Source organism: Colius striatus, unplaced genomic scaffold (assembly GCF_028858725.1).
Source record: "Colius striatus isolate bColStr4 unplaced genomic scaffold, bColStr4.1.hap1 scaffold_47, whole genome shotgun sequence".
NCBI lineage: Eukaryota > Metazoa > Chordata > Aves > Coliiformes > Coliidae > Colius > Colius striatus.
The window spans coordinates 1224846-1238344 of record NW_026908528.1 but is presented as its reverse complement, the minus strand read 5'-3'; positions in this window follow the sequence as shown (position 1 = coordinate 1238344).

Sequence of the window (13499 nt, the reverse complement as noted above, 5' to 3'; positions counted from 1 at the left end):
AAAAATAAAAGGTTTAAAGCATGAAAGAGCCCCCTTTGCCTCCTTGTGTCCCTGCAGCACGGCCTGGCTGCCCTCCCTCTGCCCTGCAGGTAGGGGCCATCTCAGCCGCCCTGCCCTGGCTGGACAGCCAGCCCTGGCACACGGCTGCTCTCAGCTCCCTCCATGCTCATCCTGGCCTTGCACAGGGGGCTGAAAGCAAATGTTCTGCCTGTGGGTTTCATGGTGGCTCTCAGCCTCCCTGGTCATGGAGGGGGATCCTGGCTTGTGGTTGGGAAAGCCCTTGGGTGGAGGAGGGCGGCAGGAGGTGTCTGGGATGTCTTCTTGGGACATGAGGCTCTAATCCTTCTAATGAAATAAAGGCAGAGGCTAATCTTTGAGTGGAGTGTCTCCCAGCCCCTGCTCTCCATGGGGGGAGTGAGGGGAACCAGGACACGCTTTGGTGTGGGAATAAACACCTGACCTTGAGGGCCCTGAATTGGCTTCTCTCCAGAAGTTCTCTGTCCCTCTTGAGCTGAGGAGCCCAGAACTGGAGACGGGACTCCAGGTGAGGCCTCACCAGGGCAGAGCTCCATGGTGGTTCAAAAATGATGGAGAGAGGCTCAGCAATCACATCAGCAGCTCCCTCAGCAGCACTCCAGGATGCGTCCCAGCAACACCCGTTGACTGATGAGCCTTCAACTTGGCCAACAATCAGGATTTAGACCCTAAAAGTGGCGCTCTAGATCCTAAAAATAGGAGTTGTACCCTAAAAGTGGGGCTTTAAATCACATTCTAAGACTTTAGAGCCTAAACTATGGGGATTAGATCAAAAAATTAGAAGCATTTAGACCTTCAAACCAGAGGTTTAGACCCCAAAATGAGGGTTTAAAGCCTCAAATCGGGGGTTTTTGATCAAGATACTGGGGATTTAGCCCCTAATACTGGGGGTTTAGACCCTAAACCAAGGATTTAGAGCCTAAAACGGGGGTTTTAGACTCTAAAATGAGGATTCAGACCATAAAATTGAGGGTTTAGACCCAAAAAGTAGGATTGAGACCCTACAATCTAGAGTTTAGGATTTACAACCTAAAAGCAAGGATTTACACCCTAAAACTGTGGTTTAGAGCAAAGAATGGCGAGTTAGACCCTAAAATTGGGTGTTTACAGTCCAAAAACCATTATTTAGTCCCTAAAACTGTGCAAAATGAGGATTTAGACCCTAAAACTGGAGCTTTCGACCCCAAAAATGAGAATTTAGACCCTAACACTGTGGTTTAGACCCTGAAATTAGGATTCAGACCCTAAAACTGGGGATTAGACACTGAAATAAACATTTAGACCCTAAAACTGGGGGTTTAGTCTCTAAAATGAGGATTTAGATCCTAAAACTGGGGTTTGAGTCTCAAAAATGAGGACTTAGACCCTAATACTGGGGCTTCAGACTCCAAAGATGAGGATGTAGACCCTAAAAACCAAAGGTTTAGACCCCAAACCTGGGACTTAGATAAAAAAGGAGGATTTAGACCCTAAAACTGGGGGATTAGACCCCGAAAATGAGCATTTAGACCCCAAAACTGCGGTTTAGATCTGAAGGTTTGGACCCTAAAAATAAGGATTTAGATCCTTGTGGTAGTTTGAGCCTGGCTGGATGCCAGGTGCCCACCACACCACTCTGTCCCCCACCTCCTCAGCAAGCCAGGGAAGGGGAGAAAATAAGATGGGAATCTCGTGGGTTGAGATAAAAGCAGTTTAATAAATAAGCAGCAAAGCCGCGCGCGCGGGAAGCAAAGCAGAAGCAGATAAAGCTGTTCCTCTCCACTTCCCATCAGCAGTGATGTCCGGCCACCTCCCGAGAAGCAGGGCTTCAGTACGCGTAGCGGTTGCTTTGGGAAGGCCAGAAATGAATCTCGCCTCCCCTTCCTGCTCCTTTCCCCCAGTTTATATTACTGAGCTGACGTCATATGGTATGGAATGTCTCCTTGGTCAGCCTGGGTCAGCTGTCCTGGCCATAGTCCCAAGATCATGCCCACTCACAGCTATTGGTGAAGGTGGGGGAAGGAATGCTGCAGGGACAGCCCCGACGTTGTGCAAGCGGTAGTCATAATATTGATATCAACAGTAAGCACAGCACTGCAGGAGCTGCTGTGGAAAATCACTACCGTCCCAGACCCACTACAGTCTCCACCCCTTATTCCATACCATTTATGTCATGCTCAGACAAACCATCTTAACAATCCATATACATTCTTATATACTCTCATTAACCAGTACCCCCACTCTTCAACAGACAAACATCATTCTTGTATTCCCTCTTGCGTCTTGCATCAAACAAACAAACAACATTCTTATATCTTTCATCCTCTGTAGATGTTCACTGGAGCAGGTCATAACTTCTGTCTCATCCATCAAGATGAATATCCAGGCCAGGGGAAACAGTATGTTCAGTGTTGGGCACCAGCACCGGCTTGGTTTGTCCACTTGTCCGGTTTTTCTTGCAAAGTTCATCTACAACAGATAACTCACATAACAGGTTATTTTTCCCCCAAGGTTAAGTCTCCTAGAGGTACACATCGAGTTTCCCCATCCTTTCTCATCACCCACCAAGTACAGCCAGGCCCTTGAGCAAAGACAATCCCACGAATGGGTTTGCCTTTTCCCATGGGAGGTGCAACCCATACTGCCTTCCCCAGCCATTTCCCTGGGTGCACTACGGGGACCTTATCTCCTCCCACAGTATGTAGTGGTTTTGTTTGGGCAGGACCAGGACGGTTAGTTGAACCTCTGCTATTGACCAGCCAAGTGGCTTCTGCTAAATTTTTATCCCACTGCTTCCATGCCCCATTGCCCAGTGCTCTCAACATGGTCTTTAGTAACCCATTATATCTCTCAATCTTTCCAGAGGCTTGAGGGTGATAGGGGATGTGGTATATCCACTCAATGCCATGTTTCTTTGCCCAGGAGTTTATGAGATTATTTCGAAAATGAGTTCCATTATCTGATTCAATTCTTTCTGGAGTGCCGTGTCGCCACAAAACTTGCCTTTCAAGACCCAAGACAGTATTTCGGGCAGTGGCGTGGTTTACAGAGTATGTTTCCAACCAACCAGTAGTTGCTTCCACCATGGTGAGTATATACCGCTTGCCTTGATGTGTTCGTGGTAGTGGTCCAACATAGTCAATTTGCCAGGCCTCACCATACTGAAAACCCAGCCATCGGCCTCTGTTCCAGGGAGACTTGATTCGTGTGGCTCGCTTGATTGCGGCACATGTTTCACATTCATGGGTGACCTGTGTGATGGCTTCCATGGTCAAGTCCACCCCTCGATCACGAGCCCATCTATATGTTGCATCTCTTCCCAGATGTCCTGATGTTTCATGGGCCCATCGAGCTATAAATAGCTCACCTTTACGCTCCCAGTCTAGATCTACCTGAGCTAGTTCAATTTTAGCAGCTTTATCTACCTGTTGGTTATTCCATTGTTCTTCATTGGCACGGCTTTTTGGCACATGAGCATCTACATGACGTACCTTCAGAGTCATATTTTCCACCCGAGCAGCAATGTCTTGCCATAATGCAGCAGCCCAGATGGGTTTACCCTTGCGCTGCCAGTTGGTCTTCTTCCATTGCTGTAGCCATCCCCATAGAGCATTAGCCACCATCCAGGAGTCAGTGTAAAGATAGAGTACTGGCCACTTCTCTCGTTCTGCAATCTTTAGAGCTAGTTGGATAGCCTTCACTTCAGCAAACTGACTTGACTCACCTTCTCCTTCAGTGGCCTCAACAACTCGTCGTGTGGGACTCCACACAGCAGCTTTCCACTTACGATGATTTCCTACCACGCGGCAGGATCCATCAGTAAACAAAGCATAATGCCTCTCATCTTCTGACAGTTCATTATATGGTGGTGCCTCTTGGGCGCGAGCTACTTCCTCAGGCAATGCTCCAAAATCTCTGCCTTCTGGCCAGTCCATGATTTCTTCCAGGATTCCTGGGCGATTAGATTTCCCCAGCCGAGATCGTTGTGTAATCAACGCCATCCACTTACTCCAAGTAGCGCTGGTTGCATGATGTATAGAAGGGGTTTTCCCTTTGAACATCCAGTGTAACACAGGCAGACGTGGTGCCAAGAGGAGATGAGCTTCTGTGCCAATGACTTCTGAAGCAGCTCGAAGTCCCTCATATGCTGCTAGTATTTCTTTTTCAGTTGGGGTGTAGTGGGCTTCCGATCCTCGATATCCTCGGCTCCAAAACCCTAATGGTCGACCTCGGCTTTCTCCAGATGTTTTCTGCCAGAGGCTCCAGGTGAGACCATGCTCTCCAGCGGCAGTGTAGAGGATATTCTGCACATCTGGTCCTGTACGGATGGGCCCAAGGGCGACTGTTTAATTTGTTGAAAAGCTTGTTGTTGCTCAAGGCCCCACTCAAAACAGTTCTTTTTTCTGGTTACTCTAAAGAGAGGGCTCACAAGCTGACTATAACCTGGGATATGCATCCTCCAGAATCCCACAAGGCCCAGGAAAGCTTGTGTTTCTTTCTTATTAGTCGGTTGAGACATAGTAGCTATTTTATTCACAACATCCATAGGCACATGCCGACGCCCATCTTGCCATTTTATGCCCAAAAACTGTATCTCTTGTGCAGGTCCCTTTACTTTGTTTCTTTTTATAGCAAAACCAGCTTTCAGGAGAATCTGTATTATTCTTTTCCCTTTCTCAAACACTTCTTCTGCCTTGTTGCCCCATACAATTATGTCATCAATGTACTGTAAATGTTCAGGGGCATCACCCGTTTCCAGCACAGTTTGGATTAGACCATGGCAAATAGTAGGACTATGTTTCCACCCCTGGGGCAATCGATTCCAGGTATATTGGACACCTCTCCATGTGAAGGCAAATTGTGGCCTGCACTCTGCTGCCAATGGAATTGAGAAGAATGCATTAGCGATGTCAATCGTAGCATACCACTTGGCTGCTTTTGACTCCAGTTCATACTGGAGCTCTAACATGTCTGGTACAGCAGCACTCAGTGGTGGTGTCACTTCGTTCAGGCCACGATAGTCTACTGTTAACCTCCACCCTCCATCAGATTTTTTCACAGGCCATATGGGACTATTAAATGGAGAATGAGTTTTGCTAATTACTCCTTGAGCCTCCAGTTGATGAATCAACTCACGGATGGGAGCCAGGGAATCTCGGTTCGTGCGATATTGCCTCCGGTGCGCTGTCCTGGTAGCAATTGGTACCTGTTGCTCTTGAACTTGCAGCAATCCCACAACAAAAGGGTCTTCTGAGAGGCCAGGTAAATTAGAGAGTTGTTTGATTTTCTCTGCATCTACAGTGGCTATACCAAAAGCCCATCGATACCCCTTGGGGTCTTTGAAGTACCCTCTCCTGAGGTAATCTATGCCAAGAATACAAGGGGCCTCTGGACCAGTCACAATGGGGTGTTTTTTCCATTTGTCCCCTGTTAAGCTCACTTCAGCCTCTAATACAGATAATTCTTCACATCCCCCTGTCACTCCAGAGATCCAGACAGAATCTGTGCCTCTATACCTTGATGGCATCAATGTACACTGTGCCCCTGTGTCTACTAAGGCTTTATACCTTTGTGGGTTTGATGTGCCAGGCCATCGAACCCACACAGTCCAGTAGATTCGGTCATCCCTTTCCTCCTCCTGGCTGGAGGCAGGGACCCTCTATTTCTGTTCTTCATCAGAGTATTCGCTATCTGATCCTTGCAATTGCAGACCTGAAGTCTCCTCATTGGCTTCGAAGGAAGTAGTTGCAGTTCTTCTATGTCTTGGAGATTGTTGATTGTCCTCTTTTGTTTTGGCAGCCACTCTGCTGACAGCTCTCCTGGGCGGTCCTTTTCTAACAGCTGTCTTCCTCTTTAGTTCACGTACACGCGCTTCTAGCTTAAAAGTGGGTTCACCATCCCACTTCCTCATATCCTCTCCTTGGCTACGCAAAAAGAGCCAGAGTTCATTTCGCGGTGTACTCCTGCGTCTGGGACTTCCCTTTCCCCTGGTCGGGACAGTGGATGACTGAGTTCTTGAGGCAGATCTAACAATCAGGCCATCATCCCACACTGATGAGGAGGTGCAGAGGCTCTCTTCATAGTTCTGTAACCAAGAAGATACCCTCTCCACTGTTGGTATGTCCATGTCTGGATGATACACCATTGCCAGGATATTAGAATATGTAGCTGGGGCACTCTGGATCACTTTTCTCAACATGGCCCGTGTACACTGGACATCGTCTGGATCTGTGGAGGCCTCGACATTATCCAGATCACCATAGATGACTTCCAACACAGCTAATTCCCTTAGATATTGGATCCCTTCATCAGCTCTAGTCCACTTTCCTCGGGCATTTACAAGGTCTTCCTTGAATGGGTATCTTGCCCGTACACTTGAGAGGAGTCGTTTCCAGAGACTACAAACTGAGGTTTTCTTTCCAATGCCTTTATCAATTCCCCGGTCCCTAGCAAGAGATCCTAGCTGTTGGGCTTCTCTGCCTTCCAATTGTTGACTGTCAGCCCCGTTATCCCAGCATCGGAGCAGCCAGGCATCAATCCGCTCACCTGGCTGGCGACTGTAATCTTTTCGCATATCTCTAAGTTCTGTTGAGATGAGGGACCGAGTAGTTTCCATTTCCTTTTCGATTTCTTTCACTTCTCCTGATCTCCTTACCGAAGGACCAGTTTCTTCTTCTAGCCTTTCCTCTTCCTCCTCGTCTGCCCTTACTAATCGATGATATGGACTTGACCTCCTTATCCACTGCTTCTTTTTCACTACTGGGGCAACCACTGTGGTTGTTGTTTGGTTCCCTGACTCAACCATGGTAGTCTCAGGTATAGTTTGAATTTCCACCTCGGCCATAGTTCTCTGAGAGGGCTGGACTGCGACTGACTCAACTATGTTGGTCTCAGGTACCGTTTGAGTTTCCATTTCAATCACAGTTCTCTGAGAGGACTGGAATGCAGCTCGGTAGGCAGAGGCTAGGCCCCAGTATAGTGCCTGAACCTGATGGGCCTCATTAGGGTAGGTAAGACACCCTTCTATCAGGTAGCGTGTCAGTAAAGCAGGGTTTTTTATCTGTTCAGATGTAAAATCCCAGGTTACAGGAGGTGATAACCGTCCTAGGAATTTGCCTAAATTCATCCACATACCCTGCCACCCAGGGACTGGCCGCTTCAGGGGGCATTTTAACATGTTTCCATCACAAATTTGTACTCTCTGATACCCAGATGACTCCAGATTCCACAAGATATATAATATACCAACCATGTTAATTAGTAATATTAAAACTCTCGTATAAGGGTGACTAAGGACCTGGGAAGTCTGTGTAACAGAATTGTCTAGATCAGTCCGAGCTGAGGAGAAAGAGTTGCTTTGCCCCACGGCCTCCACAAGATAGCTCCCACAGCACACTAAATTCATCAGTAACAGAATGAGACTTGCTATTATTATTTGGGCCATCATGTTCCCAGGCCCTTTCATCCTTTTCACAAAATTATATAGCCAGCTTAGCAAAGCTATTAAGGTTAAAGCACAGCCGAGAGTCAATGTTAGGAGCATCATGTTCCCAAACATTAGAAAGTGTAAGATAAGCTGCATAACAGCAAGGCTCCGTGACCAGCACAGGAACTTTGCTCTCATTGGTTTACTGTATTTGCAATGCAGTTAATGTAAATCTGCTATTATCTTGCCCCACGTTGGGCGCCAAAAGGGCTGTGGTAGTTTGAGCCTGGCTGGATGCCCACCACACCACTCTGTCCCCCACCTCCTCAGCAAGCCAGGGAAGGGGAGAAAATAAGATGGGAATCTCGTGGGTTGAGATAAAAGCAGTTTAATAAATAAGCAGCAAAGCCGCGCGCGCGGGAAGCAAAGCAGAAGCAGATAAAGCTGTTACTCTCTACTTCCCATCAGCAGCGATGTCCGGCCACCTCCCGAGAAGCAGGGCTTCAGTACGCGTAGCGGTTGCTTTGGGAAGGCCAGAAATGAATCTCGCCTCCCCTTCCTGCTCCTTTCCCCCAGTTTATATTACTGAGCTGACGTCATATGGTATGGAATATCTCCTTGGTCAGCCTGGGTCAGCTGTCCTGGCCATAGTCCCTCCCAAGATCATGCCCACTCACAGCTATTGGTGAAGGTGGGGGAAGGAATGCTGGAGGGACAGCCCCGATGTTGTGCAAGCGGTAGTCATAATATTGATATCAACAGTAAGCACAGCACTGCAGGAGCGGCTGTGGAAAATCACTACCGTCCCAGACCCACTACAATCCTAAAACGGGGAGTTTAGACACCAAAAACATAGATTTAGACCCTAATACTCGGGAATTAGATCCTTATAACAAGGATTTAGACGCAAAATCAGGTGGCATAGACCTCAAAAGAAGCATATAGACCCTAAAACTGGGGGTTTAAACCCTGAACTGAGGATTTAGACCCTAAAATTGGGGGATTGGACCCCCAAAACAAGGATTTAGATCCTAAATCCACGGGTTTAATCCTAAAACCAAGGACCCTAAAACTGGGAGTTTAGGCACCAAAAAAAGGGGATTTAGATCCCAAAACTGGTTGTTTAGACCCCCAAAACATGGATTTAGACCAAAAAACAGGGGTTTAGTCCTTAAAAGCGAGGATCTAGACCCTAAAACTGGGAATTTAGACACCAAAAAAAGGGGATTTAGACCGTAAAACTGAGGGTTTAGACCACAAACCCGAGGATTTAGACCAATAAAACAGGTGTTATAGACCTAAAACAAGGATTTAGACCCTAAAAACTAGACTTTAGGCCCAAAACATGAGGATTAAGACCCTAAAACTTTGGGGTTAGACCCAAAAATGGACATTTAGATCCTAAAACAGGGAGTTAAGACCTAAAGTGAGGATTTAGGCCCTAAAAATGAGTGTTTAGATCCCCAAAACAAGGATTTAGGCCCTAAAACGAGGGGTTTAGTACTAAAATCAAAGATTTAGACCCTAAAACAGGGGGTTTAGACACCAAAAAGGGGGATTTAGACCCTAAAACTGAGGCTTTAGACCCAAAAATGGGGATTTGGACCCTAATAGAGGGGATATAGACTGACAACTACGATTAAGACCCTAAAACTGGTTGTTTAGACCCCCAAAACAAGGATTTAGACCCTAAACCCAGGGGGTTAGTCCTAAAAACAAGGGTCCAGACGCTAAAACTGGGAGTTGAAACACCAAAAAATGGGGATTTAGGCCCTAAAACTGATGGGTTAGACTCAAAAAGACGAGGATTTAGACCCAACACCTGACGGTATACACCTCAAAACAAGGTTTTAGATGCTAAAAAGTAGATTTTAGGCCAAAAAAATGAGGATTTAGACCCTAAAACTGTGGGGTTAGACCAAAACACAAGGATTTAGACCCTTAAACTGGGTGTTCAGACCCGAAATACAAGGATTTAGACCCTAAAACCATGAGTTTAGTATTAAAATCAAGGATCTAGACCCTAAAAATGGCGGTTTAGACACCAAAAACGAGGATTTAGAGCCTAAGACTGGGTGTTTAGACCCCAAACCCAAGGATTTAGAGCCTAAAAGCAGGGGTTGAATCTTAAAAACTAGGCTGCAGCCCCTAAAAGCGGGAGGTGCGGAGGCTCGTTGGCACCCCGCAGCCTCCATTTCCCATGACCCCCAGCGCGTCGCTGCCGCCCAAAGCCGCGGGCGGCAGCCGCGGTGCGTGCCGGGAGCTGTAGTTGTGCGGCGGCACACGGCAGGAGGCGGCGTGCGGCGGAGGGGGCGGGGCCTCGGGTTCCCAGCGTGCCCCGCGCGGAGCCCTTGCTCGTGCCCCGCTGGCGTAGGCTGCAGGAGGCTGTGGCTGTGCTGGAAGCTCATCGTGGAGCGAGCTCCTGGCAGCAGCTGGGAGCCTGTGGGGAGGTGGCCGTGCAGAGCAGGTTTGTGTCAGCGCTTGTGAGCCTGGGAGGGCCCCGGGCTGGAGCAGTGTGTCCCCGTGGGATTGTTGTGGCGGTGGGTGACCCCCGCTGGGGCAGGGTGTGAGGAGCTGCCCCCATGGCAGGCCCCAGGCTGGAGCAGTCGGTGAGGAGCTGCAGCCCGTGGGAAGGAGCCACGCTGGAGCAGTTGGTGAGGAGCTGTTTGGGACTTCTGAGGGGTGAACTGTGTGGCTACTGGGAGGCACTGGGAAGTACTGGGAGTTACTGGGTGTGAACTGGGAGCTACTGGGTATTACTGGGCGGCTCATTGAGGCACAAGGGGCTGCAGTGAGGAGAACTGGGAGTCACTGGGAGCTACTGGGGGCCTCTAGGGGTAAACTGGGGGTTCCTGGGATTTGGGACTTCTGGGAGCTACTGAGAAGAGGCTACTGAGGGATAAACTGGGAGGATGTGGGAGCCTTTGGAGAGGGGAGTTGGGGCATTTTTAGGCCTTTTGGGTTGTTTTGAGTCCTTGAAGAGTCTTGGGGGGTGTCGAAGATTTTTGGGGTGTTTTGGGGTTCCCTCCTCATCCTGAGCCCCCTCCCCAGCGTGGTGTGCCAGAGCAAATGCTGCGTTCCTTGAACTGGCCCAGTGACCCGAGTACTTCATGGTGGCATTTCTGTGAGCCATGGTTACAGAATTGATCTCAGGCAGATGGGGTTTCATTTCTTGAGGACGGTTCCCTTTCTCTCTGTGTATGAGCAGGTGGATCAGCACAGATCAGCAGGTCACCACCAAGGCTGCCATTCCTGTAGCCTGCCGTGTGTCCTGGCATCTCTGTGTCACATTTCTGGGGAGGATCTTGCCATAAGCTAATGCAGCTGTTTCTTGCTGCCAAACTGGAGTCCTGTCTCTGGTGCCCAGATGTAATAGCAGGGGTGCACCGACTGGCTGAAGCTGTCTTCCTCTGCTGATGGGTGATGGTTCAAGGAAGGAGTGTAGTCCAGGCTTTGTCTTTGTGGTACTTGTGCAGCAGAGACCAAACAGCTGAGGAGTTGCTCCTGCCCTGCTCTGTTCTCTCGCTGCATCTCTGAGAGGAAGCGGCGACAGAGCAGAAACGGGACGTTGAGGGGGGTTCAGTTGCACTGAGTGTAGCAGGAGAGAGCAGTGTCTGTGCAGGGATGGATTTGCACAGGAACCCTCAGCGTTTCTGCTGCCCTCAGGGAGAACTGAGCGAGGGCTGCGAGGCCAGAGGACGGGCTGTGGGTGAGAGCAGAGCCAGGGCAGCCGGGCTGTGCCCCTGCCTGGTGCCCAGCGCCCTGTTGCTGCCCCTTTGTGCCCGTCCCCTGTGAGCCTGCACAGCCCCAGCCCCTGCTGAGAGCAGAGAGATCCCCCTCACACCACTCCGTGTCTTGCCCTTGCTCAAGCTCTCAGCCCCCCACGGCCAGCCAAGGGCACTGAGGGCTCATTTCCCCCGCCCAGCAGCACTGTCTGTGCCTCAGTGTGTCTGTGCTCTCTGTGGGGCACTGACGGCTCGTTTCCCCCGCCCAGCAGCACTGTCTGTGCCTCAGTGTGTCTGTGCTCTCTGTGGGGCACTGACACAGCACAGAGATCCCAGCCAGAGCTGCTGCGGCCCTGCAGAGGAGAAGGCTGAGCTCAGGGCCCCTTCTCAGCGCTGAGGGCTCCCTGCAGGGCGGGGGGTGAGAGGCTGGGGCCGGTGTGTGCTGTGTGGTGGGCAGGGACGGGACACGGGGTGCCGGGCACACGCTGACACAGGGGCGGCCACCCAAGGCCCTCCCTGGGTACCCCCAGGCACTGCCCATGTGCAGCCTGGGGTGTGAGGGGACGCGGCACGCAGCGGCCGCACGGGCACAGAGACACACAAGGGCAGCATCTGCCCAGCTCCTGCTTGTGCCCTCCAAGGGGAGGCCTTGGCAGCTCAAAAGGAGGGGGTTTGACCCAATGGGATGCTTTGGAAAGCTAAAAACGAGGCCTTCAATGCTAAAACCAGAAGTTTGGAGCTAGATACAAGGCTTTGGAAGACAAAAAAAGAAACCTGGGCCCTAGCATGAGGGTTTGGAAGCTAAAAAGGAGCAGGTCTTTTTGAACCTAAAAACCACCCAGTTGTATACCCATTTTTGGGTCTAACCCCAAACATTTAGGATCTAAATCCTCATTTTTTGGGTCTAAACCCACAGTTTTAGGGTCTAAATCCTCATTTTTTGGGCCTAAAGTCTTGTTTTTAAGGTCTAAATCCTTATTTTCAGCCTAAACCCCCTCTTTTAGGGTCTCAATCCCCATTTTTTAGTCTAAACCCACAGTTTTAGCGTCTAAATCCCTTTTTTTGGTGTGTAAAGTCCCAGATTTAGGGTCTAGATCCTTGGTTTTAGGACTAAACCCTGTTGTTAGGGTGTAAATCCTTGTTTTCCGGGTCTAAACTCCCAGTTTTAGGGTCTGTATCCTTATTTTTAGGACTAAATCCCTGGTTTCAGGATCGAAATATGCATTTTTGGTATCTAAACTCCTAGTTTTAGGGTCTAGACCCTCTTTTTTATTGCTAAAACCCTAGTTTTGGGGTCTAAACCCTCATTTTTTTGATCTAAAGTCTAGCTTTTAGAGTCTAAAGCCTTGTTTTTGGGATCTAAACCCCCAGTTGTAGACTCATTTTTGGGTCTAACCCCAAGCTTTTAGGGTCTAAATCATCTTTTTTGGGTCTAAGCTCCTGGTTTAAGGGTCTTAATCCTGACTTTTTGGGCCTAAAGCCTAGTTTTTAGGGTCTAAATCCTTCTTTTAGGTGTATAACACCTGGGTTTGGGTCTAAATCTACCCAATAGGATGCTTTGGAAAAACGAGGCCTTGGATGCTAAAAACTGAGATTGAGACCCGAGAATGAGGGATTGAAAGCTGAAAAGGAACAGTTTAAACCCAAAATAAGAACTTGGGCCACAAAGTGAGACTTTGGAATCAAAACCTTGAGGGCTGGGATCCAAGCAATAAGGTTGAAAAAGGCAAAAAAGAGGCTTTGGAAGCTAAAAATGAGCATCTGGGCCACAAAACGAGCATTTGGAAGCTAAAATTGAGTGTTTGGAAGCTAAGACATGAGGGTTAGGAAGCATAAAATGGGGGGTTTAACACAAAAATGAGACTTTGGAAAGTAAAGATGATGGTTTGGATGTAGAAAAGGACGATTTGAAATCTAAACCCAAGGTCTGGAAGCTGAAAATCGGGCTTTGGGAGCAAAAAGTAGGGTTTGGGTCACCAAGTGAGGTTTGAAAGCTTAAGATGGAGGCTTAGGCCTCCAAAGAAGGCAATGGAAGCTAAAAAGGAGGGTATGGGCCCCCAAATGAGGGTTTGGAAGAGAAAACTCTCACTTTGGATGGTGAAAATGAGGCTTTCTTCCAAAAGGTACCACTTTGCAAGCTAAAAATGAGAAGAGCTCGACCCCCAGGTCACTACAACCCCCTTCAGGCAGCTGTAGAGAGTGATCCTGTGTCCTCTCAGCCTCCTCTCCTCTAGGCTCAGCATCCCCAGCTCCCTGAGCCTCTCCTCATCACACCGGTTCTCGTGACCCTTCCCCAGCTGCGTTGAGACTCTGACACCCAGCTGAAGCCACGG